The sequence below is a fragment of the Micropterus salmoides genome, unplaced genomic scaffold (assembly GCF_014851395.1).
Source record: "Micropterus salmoides isolate LMB-PRFRI ecotype aquatic unplaced genomic scaffold, ASM1485139v1 Ms_hic_scaffold_15, whole genome shotgun sequence".
Taxonomy (NCBI): domain Eukaryota; kingdom Metazoa; phylum Chordata; class Actinopteri; order Centrarchiformes; family Centrarchidae; genus Micropterus; species Micropterus salmoides.
The window spans coordinates 1664647-1684169 of record NW_024040596.1 but is presented as its reverse complement, the minus strand read 5'-3'; the positions used below and the strand labels follow the sequence as shown (position 1 = coordinate 1684169).

Sequence of the window (19523 nt, the reverse complement as noted above, 5' to 3'; positions counted from 1 at the left end):
CTTTTACTATTGTACTTTTACTTGCGTAACATTTTAAAATTCAGGACTTTTACTTGTAGGGGAGAGCTGAGCCAGTTTGTACCTGAGGTGTCTGACAACTAAACTGTGGTGCATCTCTGGGAACGATCAGTTTGGATCTTAAAATAAACTTTAAATATGGCTCAACTTGCCCCACGTGAGGGGACAACAGTGGCATTTTTTATCGTGCAAACTCAAACGCCAGGTCCCAACATTTCATTTCATTTAGTAGTGAAACATCGCAGCTGTGTCTCCTGGTTGTTTCATATCAATGTATCGCTTTAAAGACATCCTGTTGATCGTCATGTCCCGTGACACCTGATGAATGGACTTCCCATTCTGTACCTCTCCCACCGCTCTGTCCAAACCCTCAAGAGGAGTTGAAGCCTGTCTGTCTTCCATTTATGGAAGCATGACGTGATGTTTCTGCTCTAAAATGCACAATATCACATAATTTCGGTGATGCAGCAGAATGCAATGTTGAATCACAGTAATATATCTGGCTCAACTTCCCCCGATAGCAGAATTTAATTAGTCTTTGAATTGAATAACCAAAGAAGGTAAAGACAGTTTAGGTCAGCAAAAACATTTAGAGATTTTCAGGGATCAATGATGAGTTAACAACTTCCAGTTATTCTGCAGCAGAGGAAGGAAAGTAAACATTTCTACAGTAAACTCCTTGGAACAGCCTGTTAATTCACCCTCAGAAGCTTTATTTGGACCATTTTATATCTATTATATATAATATTATTAAAGGCGGACAGAGCAGCTGGTCCTTTCCTCCGTCTTGGCTCTGCAGCTGATGGAAAGAGAAGTTGGGATGAAGCCGTAATCTTTCCCACTGAGCTGGAATCAGGCGTCTCCTCGCCCGACCCCGAAAACTAATGGAGCTTCTCCTAAAAAAAAAAAAAAGCGTTTTACTGAATAAAATCAGCGTTTCCGCAGTGAGACGTGTCTCAGAGAGGGAGGATAAACCTGACTGTGTGTTCGGCCCTGTGCAGTGACGCATTAAAAATGCATGCTGGAGTTTGCGGAGCAGGAAGTCTGGCTCGTGAAGCCGAGACGTCACAACTCATCTCTCAACCTTTGTAGCGGAGCAGGAACGTAGCCGGAGGGGAAGCAAAGAGAACACAAAGGTTAACTAGGCCACATCTTCTTCTCTTGTGTTTCCGGCCCACAGTCTGTGCTTGGCAGAGCACGGCTAACTCTCCTCCTCCTTCCAGCTAATGCAGCTGATTCCAGAGGCGGCACTCAATCTTTATTTTATACGTTCAGCTGGTAAAAAAACCCCATAGTTGTTCAGCTGAAACGTTTGACTCCTCCTTTTTGTATGAAACCAGAGCGAAGCTGAAAACATTCAGGGAGTTATCTGGTTAAAAAGGGTATAGATTATTTAACCTCAGGGGGGAAAACTATCATCAGGTACTAAAAAGCTATTAAAGAGTACCCTTTAAACACGTGCATGTGTGCAGTTCAGATCGCTGTAGGGATGCAAAAGGGATGTAAGTTAAAGATTCTGCAACATTGTGAAATACTGCATGTTTCAGTCATCGTAGAATCTCAATGTCTGACTGTCAGGTTGCTGCTCCTGTAAAGGCCGACGGAGACTCGGGGCGGGAGGAATAATCTGTTGTTAGATGCATCGCGATGCGAACGTGGAAGATTATGAGTCAATTAACAAATGACTAAAATCGATTATTTAAATGTCCCATCGGAGAGACCAGCAGTGTTCCCCTGTGTTCATAATAACCACTCTACTGAAATGTGCAAGTAAACCTAGTAAAATCCAGCATTCAATTCTGTCACTGTAACTATGTGTAAAGCGTCCTTGGGTCCCGTGAAAGGTGCTAAAAATATTTATTTATGTAACGTTTGCTAAATTAGTAGCAAAGTAATATTAATAATCAGCTGTGTGTCAGTACTAACAAAGTGTTGAGAGCATCTGGTACAAGCTGAGACTAAACTGGCGTGCAGCTCTGTCCTGTACACAGACTGAACATCCTGATTATTATATTTGGCTGGTAATGTGTCGTCTTACACTAAGACAGCAAGGGAAACGTACATACGCAAAAGATAAGGTTACGGGTGGATCTGAGACCTGCTTAGGAGATTACAACAACAAGCTCTGCCTAAACCAGATAAGCAACTAACTTGCACCTGTACACACTTAAAAAATGATATATTAACTTACCACCCTTACAGATATTAGGCGCTGGAGGCTCGGCCGCACTCCGACACATCAAACCAACATTACAGACATTATCACCGTTTCTGACATACATTCAGTTCACCCTCCAAAACCCCCCCAATGTCCCAGCAGTTCAAATGTTCATTCCAATAACTTAAATAGTCTGGATGGAACCAGATGTAAGAAGAAGGAAGAAACAAAAAAGATACCGAGGTGAAGTGTGGCGAGCCGCCGCCGTCAACAATATTCCACAGTTAACTTACGCAACCTCGACCCAGTCTGTTTAGCTGTTGGGATGATGTGGTAGTCCAGAAAAGTCCAAGCATATGATCCACCAACAAAAGTTCCTTTGTTGCGTCCGTCTGGCAAACCTCACACAGAGCCCACTAAACGCCGACTGCTTCACCTGTTGCGCTCTAGAGTTCCCCCCCAAACATCACGTCCCACTCTCCTTTTAAAACCTACCTGTGGCAAAACAAAAATACATAAAGGTCCTTATAACAATCCGTGATACACCACAGGCTTCTGATATACAGTTGCTTTTTTTTTCCCACGTGAAGGCACAACCAATACACATAAAGCAGGTTTACCAACACATTGAAAGCTGTACCTGAAGGCGGAATAGGCGACTATTACAAATGAAACGAGGGACCATGGACAAACTAGTCCTTTTAAGCTAATTAGCAGATGTTTCTTTTGGATTTTAATGTGCAAATTAAATCCTAAATTCCTGTATAGAAAAAATATAATCGTTTTATAATCGAATCGCAGCCCTCTGAATTGTGAGGTGCCCAGTGATTCCCACCCCTAATGGAGACTTCTGCGGCGAGTCCACGCCGTCATCAACAATTTATACTTGTGCGTTGGCGTCGGCCAGCTCACTTCCTGTTCAGCCCTCCGTTACCTTGAAAGACTCCACAAAGATTAACGGAGCAGCTCTTCTAGACTCTCCAAATGTTGCTGGACTGAATGGATCAAAAACGAGTCGTTCCGTGGAGGTCGTGATGACGACCCGGTTGTCTGCAGGCTGCATCAGGGAGCGTTTCAGAATCAGAGCGTTTTGTCTGATTTTTGCTGACATGTTTAGATTTAGTTGATTTGGTAATCGGTGCTTGATTTTTGTGCTGCTTCTATGATTAAGTGGGCTGCGTCGTTAAATGATTTCTTTTTGTCTGTTTCAACTGTGTTTTCTGTTGATTTATGATCAGGAGGATGCTCAGGGTGTTTTATTTTGAAAATTCTCTCTGCCGTTCTGTCTGACTTCCTGCCTGGTTCGATCTGCTCTGTGCAGCTTGATGCGGCTTCAGTCAAAAATAAACTTGTGCATTGTTCGCGGAGCCGAGAGCTGCATCTGGGACGAGCGTGCTGTACAGACAAAGCTGCCTCGCACGACTTTAAATTGGCCTTTAGTGTGTCTGGAGATGTTCTGTAATTCAGTGATGCTGTTTCCCAAAAGACAGCAGACAGACTCAGTCAGAGAGCAGCTGGTGGAGACGGGGGAGCGTTTAGCAGCTAAAGAGCCAGATGTTTCCCTCAGCAGCTGGTGGAGACCAAACACAGAGCTAACAGAGAGAAGTGAGAGACACTGGACTCTCACCTTCACCAGGTGACACAAACTCATCGTGATACGTGATATTAGGTTCACGACAACGAGACGAAAAGATCCTTAAACAGTGTTTTAAAGATTTCCTGTGATATATGAGGGAGGGTCTGGGGGGACCTTAAACACTTCATTTCCTGCATTCTGGTGAAAGTTTCTGCACCAATTTATGGTGGAAGAATTCAGGCGGCAGGTGACATTTCAAAATATATGAATCTAACAGAATCTAAGTGAGCGCAGCTCTCAGATCTGTTTCTCCTGCAGATCGACTTTTCTCCTGTAACATCCTCCCTGCTGAGGCCTGCTTTAGTCTCTCCTCCTCTTTCGTCATGTTCACAGGGAGAGAACAGAAAACTTGGCTAAAAAGAAACTGACAAGAAGTTGTTAAAGTTACGTCGTTTTATAATTTGATTTGATTTATTAGGATCCCCATTAGCTGATGCAAAAAAAATGCATTGGCTACTCTTCCTGGCGTCCACACAAAACACATAACAAAAATAAAGAGTGACACACTACACAATCAATACACAGATACTACAAGAACATACACAACCACTGTACAAAACAATAAATTACAAGAAAAACACAACCAGTAGACAAAACAGATATACAACATAATAAAACATTTCAATACACAATCATACACAGAAACAACAAATTTTCAAGGAATACAAATATAAAAGAATGTTATATGATACGTTATATTTTCTATACAGACAGTCAGGAGTTTTCCATACATTAATTTTGTTTCTAAAGCCTAGAAGTGATACTTTTAACCTCTCGTCTACCTATCTAGAAGAGTTTGCCGTGCATTTTGTTAACATTAGCCCTTATTGTACAACGAATAGCTAAACGAGCAGCTCTATTCTGAACCCTCTGTAGTTTCCCTAAATTCATCTTTGTAGTTCCTGACCAAACCACAGAGCAATAATCTAAATGTGATAACTAGGGTCTGCAAACATGTTTAATCAGCAGCTTGTTTTTTATTCTTCAGTTCCTTTTTTTGCATATTTGTTTCTTCTATATTTTAGTTACACTGCTTGTTTTCTTAATGTGCAAATAAATCTTTCTAAAGGCATTTTCATTTGTTATTTGACTGCAAGCTGTATTTCAGAACGTTTTTTTTAACAAATTATGCTACGTGTCCCCAGGGTCCCCGGTGTAAATGACACCCATGTGTTCACCATATTAATGAAAGCCAACTTCACACAACACGATTTGAAAGTCACCGAGCTCGCAGACTGGGCTGTGATCGGGGGCAGATCAGCGCTCGGCATTCGTTACATGTGAACCACTCAACGACGCTTCGCCGACAGCTCCAGCATGCTAAGCACGCCGTCCAGCGACGCGACATCCACATCCAGCCGCAACAAAACGTTATTTACTCACCTCCTGCTCTCTTTGCTCGTGGTTTATTTCTTCTTCTCGTGTGTGTGTGTGATAAAACGTGGTTTAGAGGCCGGACAGGGTCGCTGTCAGCTCGTGCATCGTGCGACCTCCTGACGCCGATCAGCCACGTAGTCCGAACGCCACGACGACTTCAAGACTCCCGTCACAAGACAGAACGTTGTGTAGTCTGGTGAAGATGTGTTCAAGTGTTCACAGCTTGTTTGTGCTGGAAACAGGTGGACAGAGAGTCAGTGAAGGATCGTGGGTAATGAAGGCGTCTGTGTGTGGAACAGAGAAAATGATCTGTGAGCGTCGGGTCACACTGAAGCCTTTTTATTGACCAAATATTTTAGGGGGAAAACAAATGCGGTATGTTGCCAATGAGACATCCAGTTTGTTGGCATCAAGTTTCCTCTGAAACATCTTCACTGCTGCAGATTAAAGTCGTTTCTAGGAGGCCGTCTGCTCGGTGAGTCGGCGCTCTTTAAATGAAACACATCTGCAGCACAGATGTTCAGTTAAACCTTAAAAAATACAATTTCTGGTTGTAAACTTGTAGAAAATCCGCTGACAGGAGGAGGAGGAGGGTGGGAAGGTGTTTGTGAGTTATCGGGTTGCTTAGGAACAGGAGAGGACCAGCTCATGCTGTATGTGTGTGCGTCGCCTCGATAAGTTTACTAATTGGTCCGATCGATAGTCCTCTGTGCTCCTGATCCGGACCGGACCACAGCACGACCCGCAGCAGCAACAGAGTAAAGCTGTAAAGTGGCACTTTAACGAAACGCTCGGGAAGCGGACGGGTTTAAATCTGCTCACATGAACGTTTCCAGCAGCAGGACTGTCAGGAAATCAGCCTGCGCTTATCTCGACGGGATTCTTCCAGTGTCTGATCCACACAGCCGCTTTATTCTGCACGAAAACACCCCTGCAGACTCCTGAAGGCAGCGCGACACACATGGAGCCACAAATACACCTGCGCGCACACCCGGCCCAGCATCAAATAGCCACGGCAGCCTTTAGCATCAGAGGTCAACGTCAAAATAAGGTCTGTTATGAATGACAAACGTCAGAGGAAGGAGGTGCCCAACGCCTGATCTTTTCCTAAACCCAACCACCACATTTATTTTGCCGCCCTGTCCTGCCTCCTTAGCTACCGTCGTACGGCCACCACAGCTCACGAAATAAACCCATAAAGACGGGACGTAATAAGCAGAATAATAATCGACCTATACGGCTGTTTCTCAGCTTCGAGGATCAGGTCTGACTCGTTCTTGTGTGGATCCTCTAACAAACATCTTGAACGTATTTCCTTCCTCGGAAAACATTTCAGCGGTGCTGTTTCCACGTTGTCGACACGCTGCTGCATCTGTTTCCATCTTCAGCTGTTCATCAGTGGAACAAGTTGCTTTACCAGCCCTGACCAATTCAAAGATGTTCAGGTGGAGGTTGATTGGTCGACCCTCTCTTTCAGGTCCTGTCAGACCGCTTTGAAACCTGGACCTGTTTCTGTGTCTGAGAGACCAATCAGGACGACTTTCTCTTTTTAAACTGGTCCAATATTGAGCGAGCGCGCCGCAGGCAGCAGCAGTGAAACAGGGCTGCAACGTGATCTTTACGTCAAAGTCTGGACTCTAAAGAGCTTGTTTTTGCCGCTGTGTGTCTGACAGCGTTATGGGAAGGATCCCTGCAGAGAGAGAGCTTTTTTAAAGACTAAGATTCTTTGAGTTTAAAGAGGTCCTATTCCTATTTTCCTCTCCTTTTATTGAGTTATATCTCTTTTTTTGTGCATGTAACAGGTTTGCAAAGTGAAAAAGCCCAAAGGGAGTTCCCATCTCCCACAGAAAACTCTGCTCTGAACTGAAAACAGCTCGTTTGTAGTCCAGCCGCTTCCCTTTCTTGTGACGTCACAATGAAAATACGTGTCATAACGCTCACCGAGTGGCTACTCCAACCTGCCCTCAGAAACACCTGTGGAAAAACAGCGAGCTGCAGCACACAGCTCTCCTCTCCCTTCCAAACACTAGCTACCCTCCAGGCAGTCAGTGGACATAAAGTTGTTCCTGTGATGTAGAGACAGAGCTCAGTTAAAACTTTATGGATACAGATTAATAACTCACCGCTCTGAAACTCTCGCTCCAGTCCGTGTTGCCGAGCTGGTCGGCAACACGTACGGCTGAACCCGAGCTGTTTACCGGCTTCTCGCTGACCCGCCCTTCTCTGCTTCTGATTGGCTAGTAGTCCTTAACTAGGAACTGAGCATGTGCAACTCCCAACAAAGATCATTTAGAGACAAGATGTATCACTCCATAGCTAAAACGAAGCCTTCAACACAGGCTGGAAAGAGGAGCTGCAGCAATGTGCAGGATGACAAAAAATATGGTGGTGTTTGAAAATTAAACCATGTAAACAACTAATTAATCAACAATGAGGACAACGTGTGTCAAGCTTTCAAATCGTAGTTTTAAATGTTCTGATTATTACCTCGTAAAAACTGCTTCTTAAGCTCCTCATCATCTGTGTGCGTTGCCCTGTCCTCCTGCCGAGGTGCTGCCTCAACATAAATATGTATTTCCTGTCTTCACCATCAGCTTGGACTGAAAACTTAAATTTAACATTCACCGCGCTGCCTCCTCCTCCTCATTTTAGGATTGTCTCTATTCGTGTGTGTGTGTGTGAAATCTTTAACCAGCCACTGAGCTGCAGGGCTGCGAGGATACAAACACAGTGTTCACTCACACTTCCTCTTATCTTACTTTCTAATTTTCACACAGCACGGCAGGGTTATTTTTCACGCACACTCTAATGCATGCAGAGCAGGACAGTGATATTCAGCTAAAAGGGGGGATGGTTTAAATTTTAATGCGTTCTGCAGGAGGAGGTAGTTATTTCATTGGCAACACTCGGGTGCACAGGGCAAATCTATAATCCTCCTCATTGGAGGGATGGACGTCCTATGGGAATCCTGCCTGTGTGTGTGTGTGTGTGGGGGGGGGGGGTGATGGAGCTGCCGTGAAATCTCTTTGTTCTCATTCAGGAATATTTCCCGTTTGTGCACTCGGGGATAATCAGCTGTGTGTCGTGGAGACTAATAAATGCGTGACGGCTTATTTCACGATTCAATTTTCAGTCCGTGGATGTAAAAAAAAATCAAAAAGGTGATATCTTTTATTACGCTCGTCCACGTGATTTATGAGTGTGAGCGCGCAGGAATGTGCTGTAATTGGTTTGTGAACATGACTCTTCACGAGGAAACATTCTCCCACTGCAGACGAGTTACGGTGTGACACATGATTTATGAGCAGACCACACGAGGAACGCCCCTCTGAGCGCGCTCGGCTTCAACACATGTTCACAAACACTGAGACAGTAGCAGCTTTGTTTGCTTTAACTTGAAAAGGCTGTTGGCAGCGTCACTCATCCGTCTCACAGCTCAGATATAAATATAAAATGCAGACCTTCACCTTTGTTTTCACTCTCAGCCCCTCATGTCGGTTCGACACACAATGTGAATTTTAAATTTGCATTTATCAAGTGAGTTTGACGGCTGGACTACTCACACGAGTGTTCACACAAAACGCGATACCACAAACACATCCCACCATTACTGCCGCTGTACCAAAATAAACATTTAGCTGTGATTTAGCTGCAGTAAACGGGTCAAACTGATGCTGAAATAACGACATCATGATGCAGATTTGTTTAATAAATGAAGTCATGCTTTGTCAGGTCTGTCAGCAAGATCACAAGCAAACCACTTTTAAAATGCTTGTTTTCTGAATGGAGTCTGGCTCGATCAGGGCTATGCTAACTCCTTCATAGTAAAGTACGAGGACAGCTGGAATCAACTTCACTGGAAACGGTGAGGATACTGAGTTAAGATTATTTTCTCCTTTAAAATAAAATTAAAAAAAGATTTTCTCCAAGGTCAAGATGGTCTGACACGGTCTGCTTTGCTAAATCCCACAGATTTCTCCTCGCTTCCTCTGCAGAAAACATTCTGAGACGTCTTCCTTTATTTGCCTTAAGTCACAGAAAGTAAATTGGCAGTCAAAGTTGTTTGTTTAATGTCTCATTGTCATTATCATACGACAGATTAGTTTAACACGTCCAGAAGCTTGCTGTGTTAAAGTTGTGCTTTTAGGGGCCAGAAACCGGACTTTCACCCAGGAGGCCCGGATCAAAAAGTCAACATTGAATGTTTGTATTTAAGTTACTAAGTAGTTATTTTAACAGTGACGATGTTGGGTTTAGGTTTGTTAGTTGCAACGTTAACCACTTATTTTGATAGTCTAACCGAACATTGCATATTTATTCTAGCTAACTTAAAAACGACGTACCCAAGAAGTTAAAATGAGACTCCCAAGGATCAAGCTTCCATATGTGACTAGTTGTGAGTGAGAATGTGTTGAAGAGTCGATTTGATTCTGAGTCAAATTATACCAACGTTCCACATTATATATTAGAACAGCAGCCGGTACCGATCGAACACGTGAGATTAGTTTCTGTCTGTAACTTTATCTTTGAAAACGACGTGTATCTGAAGTGGTCTGGATCTGCTGACGTCACCTAACAAAGGGAATCGATAAGCCTGCAGGGTTGCAGACGAGGACACGAGCAGAAACGTATCCCTGCGGCCACGCTGGTAAGCACATTAGAAAATAGCCAATCAGAAGACAGTGGGCTTTGGAGGGGGGGCCTTAAAGAGACAGGAGCATCTACAGCTTGTTTCAGACAGAGGCTGAAATGAAGGCCTACATGAAGAGCCAGTATAAGACAGAAAATTCTTTGCATGCAGCTTCCATTCAGGAGTCACAGAACTACAATAAAGGGCTGCCGTGGGCAGGCTCGGATGCAAACATGTTTTAGCCACTGAAAAAAATCTACCTCAGTTTAAGTGCAGTGTTTCTTTAGAAGGGTAAAGTAAATATAGCTTGAACTGATTCTGATTTTTTTGGATGGTTTCTTGAAGATTCAAACACGTAGCTGGATGTTCACTGTGTGATGTGGACCTGCAGAACGTCTCACAGAGGACCAAACAAAGGAGACCACTGTCTCCATCCTGTCTCCTACCAGTGTCTCCTCATGCAGGACTAGTTTGACATGTTAGAAAACAGACTAGTCCTGGCAGAGATGAAACTGGCCTCCTGTCCAGCACGGTGAATGTGAAGCTGTAGTCTAATCCAACGCTGACCGTCTCCGTCACGTGCACGCGTTTACGTTACCAGCCCTCTAAATAACCATTCCTGAATCTAATCAGTCAGTCGGAGGTAAAGCGAGAGCAGCAGGGCGTTTTACCACTCACAGCCTCTCTCTGCACATCACATCAGATCTCGCTCTCTGCCGGTCCTCATTGCACTTCAGGAAAATCCTGATCTGAGCTATTTTCCGCTGCTGCTCACAGCTTAAACAGGCCTCTTCGTCTCTCCTAAACTGTAGGAACAGGCCGAGGAGGCTTCCTCTCATGATGGAGGGAGGGAGGAGATGTCGTTAGGCCGGCTGCTGGTGTCTGTGTTCAGGCCAGAGGCACAGCGTTGGCTTCAGACACATCCAGACTAGCTGTTTCCCCCTCTTTCCAGCCTTTATGCTAACATGAAGAGTGAGAGGGAAAGAAAATGTGTATTTGTCAAAATTTTGAACCAACATGAGCGAACTGATCTACTGCTCAGAGATCCTTATTGATCCTCGATCTGTTAAACTGTTCAGGTTTATTTCTGATGCAGCAGTTGTTGTGTGCACAGATAATTAACCAGCAACTATTCTGAAATTGGAATAGAGAGCATAAGTCACTCGCTTCTGCTTCCGGCCCACCTTACTTCAGAAAAAATATGTACAGTAGTCAACGTTGAGAGACAACTTATTTTTTTATCCTGTTTTAACTGTGCCCTGAATTGCACACACAATTTAAAAAAGAAAATTTTTTCCATCAAGAAAGTTGCAGTTTGTCGTAAAACAGTAAAGTTGCATGTCGTTTTGTGTGAAAACTGTTCAGTGAACTTCATTTCTTGTCTTGCACAATGTCACCAACATGTTAGCGCGGTAATGCTAGCTAATGCTCATTGCTTGGTTGCTGCTAGCTTGATAACTTAGCTGTGTTCCACGCAGTAACCTGATGTGCTTCATCCAAGTGGTAAGCTTCCGCTCAGAAAACTGATGCGAACGCGGATCTCCCTTAAACCCTATTACCCCCTTCTGGTTGCAAAAAGAAGTCCGGCTCCATTAGAAATAATGTTAAAATGTTTCTACTTGTCAGCTGATTTATTCCCTCAGTAAACACTTTCCTGATGAGTTTATGGTCTCAGTCGCTAGTTTCAAGTCTTCTTCAACACAGCATGATGTTCATTTAGTAAATTATGGTCCCATTTAGAGGAACAGAGACCAGGAAGCAGGGGGGGCTTTAGGGCGGGATTATTTATGATTGACGAGTTGTTACCATGGCGACCTGTCACTCAGGCAACAGTGACTCGTACCCACGGCACTGTGTAAATTTAACCAGAACCGTTAAAAGCTTATCAGGAGTCGGCTGTTCACTTTCTCTGGTGAGTACATTTAGTTTTAAGCCTGTTGTTCGCTAGACAAAGTTATCAGTCCCGTTAAAATGACAGTTAATGTGAATTACAGATGCATCTAGCTAAGCAAGCTAGCTAGCTTCCCTTACGGCCGTTAGCTCCACAGTCCGGTGCCGCTGGTTGTAAAAAAAAAAAAACATGGCGGCGGCCTATTGGCCAAATTCGATGCTTCAAAACGGCGGTCCATAAAAAATGGGTCATGATGACTACATCGACTTCTTATGTACAGTCTATGGTTTAATCCAATGACTCTCAGTCCTTTTATCACATCATCCTGTCATGGAAGTTATTTGACGTCAGCTTCAGTAACATTAGCTTCATTACCTTAGTTTCAGTAACATTAGCTTCGTTACCTTAGTTTCAGTAACATTAGCTTCATTACCTTAGTTTCAGTAACGTTAGCTTCAGTAACATTAGCTTCATTATCTTAGTTTCAGTAACATTAGCTTCATTACCTTAGTTTCAGTAACATTAGCTTCATTACCTTAGTTTCAGTAACGTTAGCTTCAGTGACGTTACGTTAGCTTCAGTGACGTTAGCTTCAGTAACGTTACGTTAGCTTCAGTAACATTAGCTTCATTATCTTAGTTTCAGTAACATTAGCTTCATTACCTTAGTTTCAGTAACATTAGCTTCATTACCTTAGTTTCAGTAACATTAGCTTCATTACCTTAGTTTCAGTAACGTTAGCTTCATTACCTTAGTTTCAGTAACGTTAGCTTCAGTCACGTTACGTTAGCTTCAGTGACGTTAGCTTCAGTAACGTTACGTTAGTTTCAGTAACATTAGCTTCATTACCTTAGTTTCAGTAACGTTAGCTTCATTATCTTAGTTTCAGTAACGTTAGCTTCAGTCACGTTACGTTAGCTTCAGTCACGTTCGTTTCAGTAACGTTAGCTTCAGTGTTGATAGACTATTACTCATGACTTGTAACCAGCTAGTACTGTGGCCGGAACATTGTACTCACCACTCTGTGGGCTCAGACAGAGAGAGGTGGCTGCATCAGAGCCAAAAGAGTGCATTTTTTTAATTAATTAATTATTTTGGCTATCTGTTTTTAAAATGGCCGATGCAGATTATTGGAAAAATGCTGAATATTGGCGCCGATAATCAGCCAGACTGATTATTGGTTTACTCCTAGTTATAATAATGTTTAGATAAACAAATGTTTGTTTTATTTGCTGGTAAACTGAAAAATAGGGGTGGTGGCGCAGAGATAAGATGCCTGCCTTTGGTGTGAGAGACCCAGGTTCAATTCCCACTGTGAGACATCTACCATTGTGTCCCTGAGCAAGACACTTAACCCCTCGTTGCTCCAGAGGCGTGCGACCTCTGACATGTATAGCAATTGTAAGTCGCTTTGGATAAAAGCGTCAGCTAAATGAATAAATGTAAATATAAAATGAAAACAAGACATCAGCTTAGGCTTTCTTCATTATTTCTTGACATTTTATAAACAGAGCAATTTATCGTTAAATTGAGAAAATAATCTGAATTAAAAATAATTGAGAGTTGCAGAGAACCTTTCATCTCACTTCCCTCTCTGAGAAAGGTTTATTTGCACAATAACAAAACATGCAGTGCAATTTAAATATAGCAGAAACAAAAGTGCATGGTCCAAAAAAAGTAAATTAAGCTTAAAGAAAACTACCCGGTGTGACCCCCGAATTGTGCATCGTCAGGTCTCTAATCTGAGCCTTTATGCCCTCCATGTCTCTCAAACACAAAGTGTTAGCAGAAAGGGAACTACAAATTTCATCTCATTATAAAACCCTGAGTTGTACAGTAACACATTAATCTCTGTGTTTGTAGCCATGAGGACACGTTTTAATCTCGGAGGCTTTTCTAGTTAATTAAAGGTTAAATTAAGGAAGTTAAAACCATCTCAAACCCTCTGACTGCAGTTTTCCTCTGCGCCCCAGGTGAAATTCTCATAAACCCTCTAAAAGCAGAATATTTAGCCAGATATCTCCCCCTCCTCCCTGCCTGGTATTTTCCTTCTCTCTCCGTCCTGGTGTCATTAACAGTGATTTATACGAGGGCTCTCTGGAACATGGATGGTGCCAATAGGTGGGATGTGGGTACATCGCCCCAGCCGCCGCCGCCCAGCCCTCCCCGCTCACCCTGCTCCTCGCCGCCGGTGATTGATCAACACAAACACAACGCAATGCAGGAGGAGGAGACGCACACAGAAACACACAATTAGTGTGTGTGTTGTGTTTCGGGGGCGGCGGCCGTTTGTGTGTGCTGCTTTGAGATGAATAGAGAGGCCCGTCTGCAGAGACCTGCAGCTTTATTTTGGCTTTTAGTATTCAGCTGAAACATCTGTGCCAACGCAAACAGCCCAGAGTTTCACCAGACTCTCAGTTCAGACTTTTTCCTCCTGTAATGAGAAGCGAAATATTATGTTTATGAATGAGGCTGTGCAGCTGAAGCTCTGCAGTTTAAATCCAGCAATTAGGAAGGTGTCGGATTTAAACCCTGTTCTGCTGCTAAAGACTTTATAAATGGACCAGACTGCTGAGAAGTTTAGGTAATGTGTTTAATAACACGATATGAATATTATTTTATGTCAATACAAATTAAAATATGACATTAAATTCATGTTTAATGCAACAGAGCAGCTACTGGTCACAGCCGAGAGACAATTTCACACAAAACCTCCAGTAAAAAAGCCGATTTAAGTTGCTAAACTTTGGTTTTTGTTTGGAAACAGACGATGGAAGGTGTAAATCAGCAAGCGTTAGAGGTGCTGCGAGGTGGATTTGGTTCTGTTGGGCAGAACCAGGCTAGCTGTTTCCCCCCGTTTCCAGTATTTGTGCTAAGCTACATGGCTGCTGGCTGTAGCTTCAGACATGTGAGTGTTTGTCGCTGTACAGAGCGAGATGATGCTTCATATTGAGGTTTGTTTGTGTCGCCTGATGAAGTCCGGTATTCGCTCTCTGTTCGCTCTGTGTTTGGTCTCCACCAGCTCCTGAGGGAAATATCTGGCTCTTTAGCCGCTAAACGCTCCCCAATATTCACCAGCTGCTCTCTGACTGTTGCAGCTCGTGTACGGTGACTTTTTACAGCCCTCACAAGAGAAATGGCCGTACAGGTCGATGATACAGCAGCTTATTACGACCCATATTTTTGTTAGGCGGCTACCTCGATTAGCAGAAAAAGTCAGGTGACGTTGTACAAAGAGGTGGTGGGGTGGATGGATGAGTCAAGTAAGCTCAGGAGACTGCGGTTCGAGTTCTGCGTGGAAGAAAGTTCAAATGTTTGAAGTTCAGTAACATTTACGTAAGTAAACGTAAGTCGTAGCCTACAGCGTATACTGCGCGCATAGCCACAAGTTTATACTTGTGCCTGCGTTATTCTGCAATTACATCGCCAAAACGCTAGTTGGCAGTAGCATTGTAGCGTCCACTGTGTTAACTTCTGCAGGCTAACTCCTGGTTTAGCCCTCCACTAACTTTTATGGGGTAAAATAAGAATCATGCGGCTCTTCTAGACTTTCCAAATGCAGTCTACCGAATGGATAAATCAGACTTTACATCACATGACTTACATCATGTACTTAAGTTCTGGTTTCTGGACTGGTTGGTAGGTTGTTCCTACGGACATATGCTATTCTGGGACGTTTGACAGTGAACCTATTTGGTTGTTTAGGTTTGAGGACGTGTTGCTTTTTACAGCTTCTTCTTCTCTGGACACGACGCTCTGTGAACCAGAACGGACAACCACCCAGCTGAAAGTCACTGTAAAGACGCAGCTGATGATTCTCTACCAGAGACGCCAACATGCTGTCAATATATACTGTTGTTATGAAAATATCGATTATTTTTAATTGATAACTGATAGAGCTGGTAACAGGAACTATGCATCTATATAATATACATATATATGAAGGTCTGCCCATTGCAACAACAGACGCGCTCTTTAGTGTTTGATAATAGTGAGAAGGTAAAATATGGGACTGTATCCTTTCACAGATGAGACTATCTCATTAAGCGATATGCAGATTTATGCAGACATTTGGATAACAAATCAGTTTGGCGGCGTTGTGTTGATAATGAAAGAGTAAAAACAACAAGATAAAAAAAAGACTCACAGGAGAACAAGAAGACAGAAATAAAAGTTTAAACAGGAAAGGAAGACAAAGACAGGAAAGGTTAACAGCTCACCTGCTGTTCAGGTGAGCTCTCAGTAATAAGCTAATCGGTGTCATTTGCACACTTCCTATTAATGTTTTCACCACCTTTCATTTTGAAGCAGGCGATGTCAGAAGTGTCAGAGTAATTTAAACAGATTGAACCAAAATGCACAAGTTAAAAAGTATTATGCTATATGCTAGCAGCTCTGTGACTTAGACACAGATGTGCTTTGAGCTAAATGCTAACTTCAGCATGCTAACATGCTCACAGTGACAGTGCTAACATGCTAATGATTAGCAGGTATAATGTTCACCATCTTAGTTCAGGAAATCTCAACTTCTGCAGCTGTATAACGGCGTAATAACATTCCTAAAATCGAAAATAATTTCTTTAGTTTTCTTGGTGTCGAAGAAAACCTGCTCCAACCAACAGACCCACCCGGTAGCTGGTGTCATCATCATCATCATCATCATCAAACCAATGATTGCTGTATCTTCAGCAAATGTAATAGAAACATGATCCGATGTGTTGCTTCCTCATTAATTCATATAGAATATAAATAAAACTGGATTACAACAAGAAGAGCGTCAGTCTGATGTGCTGCAGACCAGTCAGGTTTTGTCGTCGGGTCGCTCAGATGCTCCTTAGTGTCTGGTCTCACGCTGTAACAGCATCCTGGTATACTGGTCTGTTTGCAGAGAGGAGCTGCTGTAAACTGGACCGGTTCATTCTAGTCTGACTGCTTCGGCTTGGCTCCTGTCTTCGCCATATGGTCCGTTCTGGCAATAACACGCTGTACTGTTCACTTGGCTGAACACTGAACAGTAATTAGTCACTTTCTCCTCGCATGCTGCTCCTCAACTGTCAGCCATCAGTTCATCTAATGCTTCATGTCTTTACAGTTTTCTTACAGTTTAGTCATTTAGACAAAGTACAGGAAAGTGCTTCACTTTCACATCACGTCATACTGTGAGCAGCTAACTAGTTTCTACCTACAGCTGAACTGAGCATCACTTCCTAAGCCAGGGAGCACATTATGAACTACCTGCATTGGTTTGTGGGGTTACAGGTTACATTTGAAAGAAGCCCTGTTTATGATTGTCAATGAAATTTTACTTTATTTCATATCATGCACAAACCTGGCACATTGCACATATTTGTTGTTAAATGTTAATCTTTGTTGTTCTTTATTTTTATATTTTGTCTGTTTATATCGTTATATTTATGTACACAATATTCTCTTGTTGCAACACGTCTGCACAACACAAACCGGAGTAATGCTCAAGTAAATATCTGCCACATTGTTGTTTCTCTGTAAACAGTTTTAATATTTTGTCTAATTTTTTTATTCTTCTTATATAACTTAGCATTTGTTTATTCCATATTCATATATTTCTACATTTATTTATGTCAGCTGTTTGTTTGTCTACGTGTAGCAATAAAGCTTATTCTGGTTCTGATTAGCACATGCTAACGGTGTCGTTATTCCCCCGCTGTGTGGAAGGCTGTCCTGTTTAGGCTAACGTTAGCAGCTTAGTTCGGCCGTACTTGTTGTCCGAGACAGAGTTACGTTTGTGGTCACGCTTTACACGGCTGTGACGTCATCCACTGCTGATTCTGATTGGCTGATACGTATGTGTCAGTGAGCGGCCGTATGTCTGCGTGCTGAACAGACTTTTGTCAATCATCAGCTCTTTGTGTTGTTTCTTTCTGCACACAGTTTTACTGCTTTTGTTTCTGTTGCTTACCCTTTATTTGGTAAAGGTCAGCAGCGCTGCCCTGCTGCTGCTCAGTGTGTGTGTGTGTGCGCGCGGCGCCCTCGCCGGCCTCAGGATGCTGTAAATCATACAGCGGTTTTATTAGCGACTCCTCCACCAGCCTTTGAAGCTACACACACACCCGGCGTCGGTGTGTTGCTTCAGGGGACTGGGAGGGTTGGGATGATGTCAGGGCTGAAACCTGAAGAGATCTCCACACATTTACTTAATTAGGACGGCATGAACGCCTCAGTACAGGGTCTGAGGGACTGATGGACTCTGTCTTTGTCTCCACAGGGACCATCAGAAGGGAGCTGCTGCACTGCAACAGTAAGTCAGACGTTTGTCTTCGTCCTTCCTGTTGCTTTCTGACCAGATATGACACCGACTCCTCTGAGTTTAATGATCAATGTTCTTCTTTGCTTCATTCAGTGGATTACATGAAATGCTGCGTACCAGCTGGCAAACTACCCTATAAGGTGCTGCCTGCTAACAGTCATCATGCTAACAGACTGAGGCTAAAGCTAACAGGTCTCATGTAACAAAAGCCACCATCCGTGTAAGGATGTGGTGGGGTGGATGGCTGAGTCTAGTAAATTTAGGACTGTCTCTCAGGAGACCGAGGTTTGAGTCTCGTGTGAAGGAAGGTCAAAGGTGACAAGTTAAATAATGTTTTGTAGATGACTTACATCACATGACTTACATGATGTACTTATTTAAACCCAAATCATTGTTTTTACGTAAACCTGAACAAGTGGTCTTGGTGCCCAAACCTCACCGAACTACCACCATTTCACATGTTAAACGCCATGTGACTTAGGACATAGCTTGTTAGTCCTTCAGTTAAAATGAACGCCTGCCGAGTTTGCCCAGTTAGTAATGATCGCTTGGGCTGAGATATGCGTAGGGTATTACCTTAAACAAGTTAAAACAACTTACCATCACAGTCCAGTGTTTTTTTTTTTTTGAAGAGGTATCAGCAGGTATCTTTTATCGGGATGGACGATGGCATTGGGGGGGTTAGCGGTCTTATGTGCACCTGTTCAGTCGCACTTCACTCGATTAAAAACTTGAAATGACGTTCCAAGTCGTTTACAAGCACAGACCAGGTAACGTTAAAGCAGCAGTGAACACACGGTGCAGATGTTGGTTTCGGCTGATTGAGTTGTTTGATTGGCTGCGTTATTAACAAGCGGCTCTGGTGATGACGCAGGGTTAGACTGGATGTGTATTCAGAGCCAGTGAGCAATGGACTTTCCAAATAGCTAAATAGTATTATATGTGTGTATAATACAAAACACTGAAATGATAGTATAGATTATGCAATTAGTCAACACGTGAGTGTGTGTGTGTGTGTGGCTGGATTAGGATGGATTAACACCGCCGTTGTCATCAGACATTTAGCTTTCTCCTCCCTCTACTCTCTTTTCAGTTTTCCCCTCCTCCTCCTCCTCTTTGCTTCCTTACCTCCTCTGCTGTCCTCTACCCCCCCCTCTCTCCACCCATCCCTTCCCTTATTATTTACTCCTCGTCTCTTCAGCCATCCTCTATTCGCCCTCCTTCAGCTCATCCCCCATCTCCTTGTTTTCTTTCTCTGTTAACCCTCTCCTGCTTTCTCTTGCTCACTTCTCCTCCATTCCCCATTATTCCCGTCCTCGACCCCTCTCACCTCCCCTCTCCTCCGCTACCTTCTCCTCCTTGTCTCCTCCCCCCTGGAGACAGCGGGGAGCAGCAGGGCCAGAATTTACATCTTGATATATCAGTTTCCTGCAGCAGTGGAGGCGGTGATGGATGGCGAGTTGCCGGCGCCGCGGCGCTGCCATGAGTTACCGTGGTGATTACCGGCACAGGCGGCTACTCCCTGGC

At 43.4% G+C, this 19523-nt stretch overlaps 1 protein-coding gene across 2 annotated transcripts in view; it reads left to right on the top strand.

Annotated features, from left to right (window-relative positions):
- The window catches only part of enox1 (ecto-NOX disulfide-thiol exchanger 1), a 116327-nt gene that overhangs the window by 16464 nt on the left and 80340 nt on the right, over positions 1-19523 (top strand). For both annotated transcript variants that reach the window (XM_038720005.1, XM_038720004.1), the window contains exon 2: positions 17955-17987. The gene's annotated coding sequence lies outside the window, so the exon portion shown is untranslated. The remainder of the gene's footprint in view (positions 1-17954; positions 17988-19523) is intronic.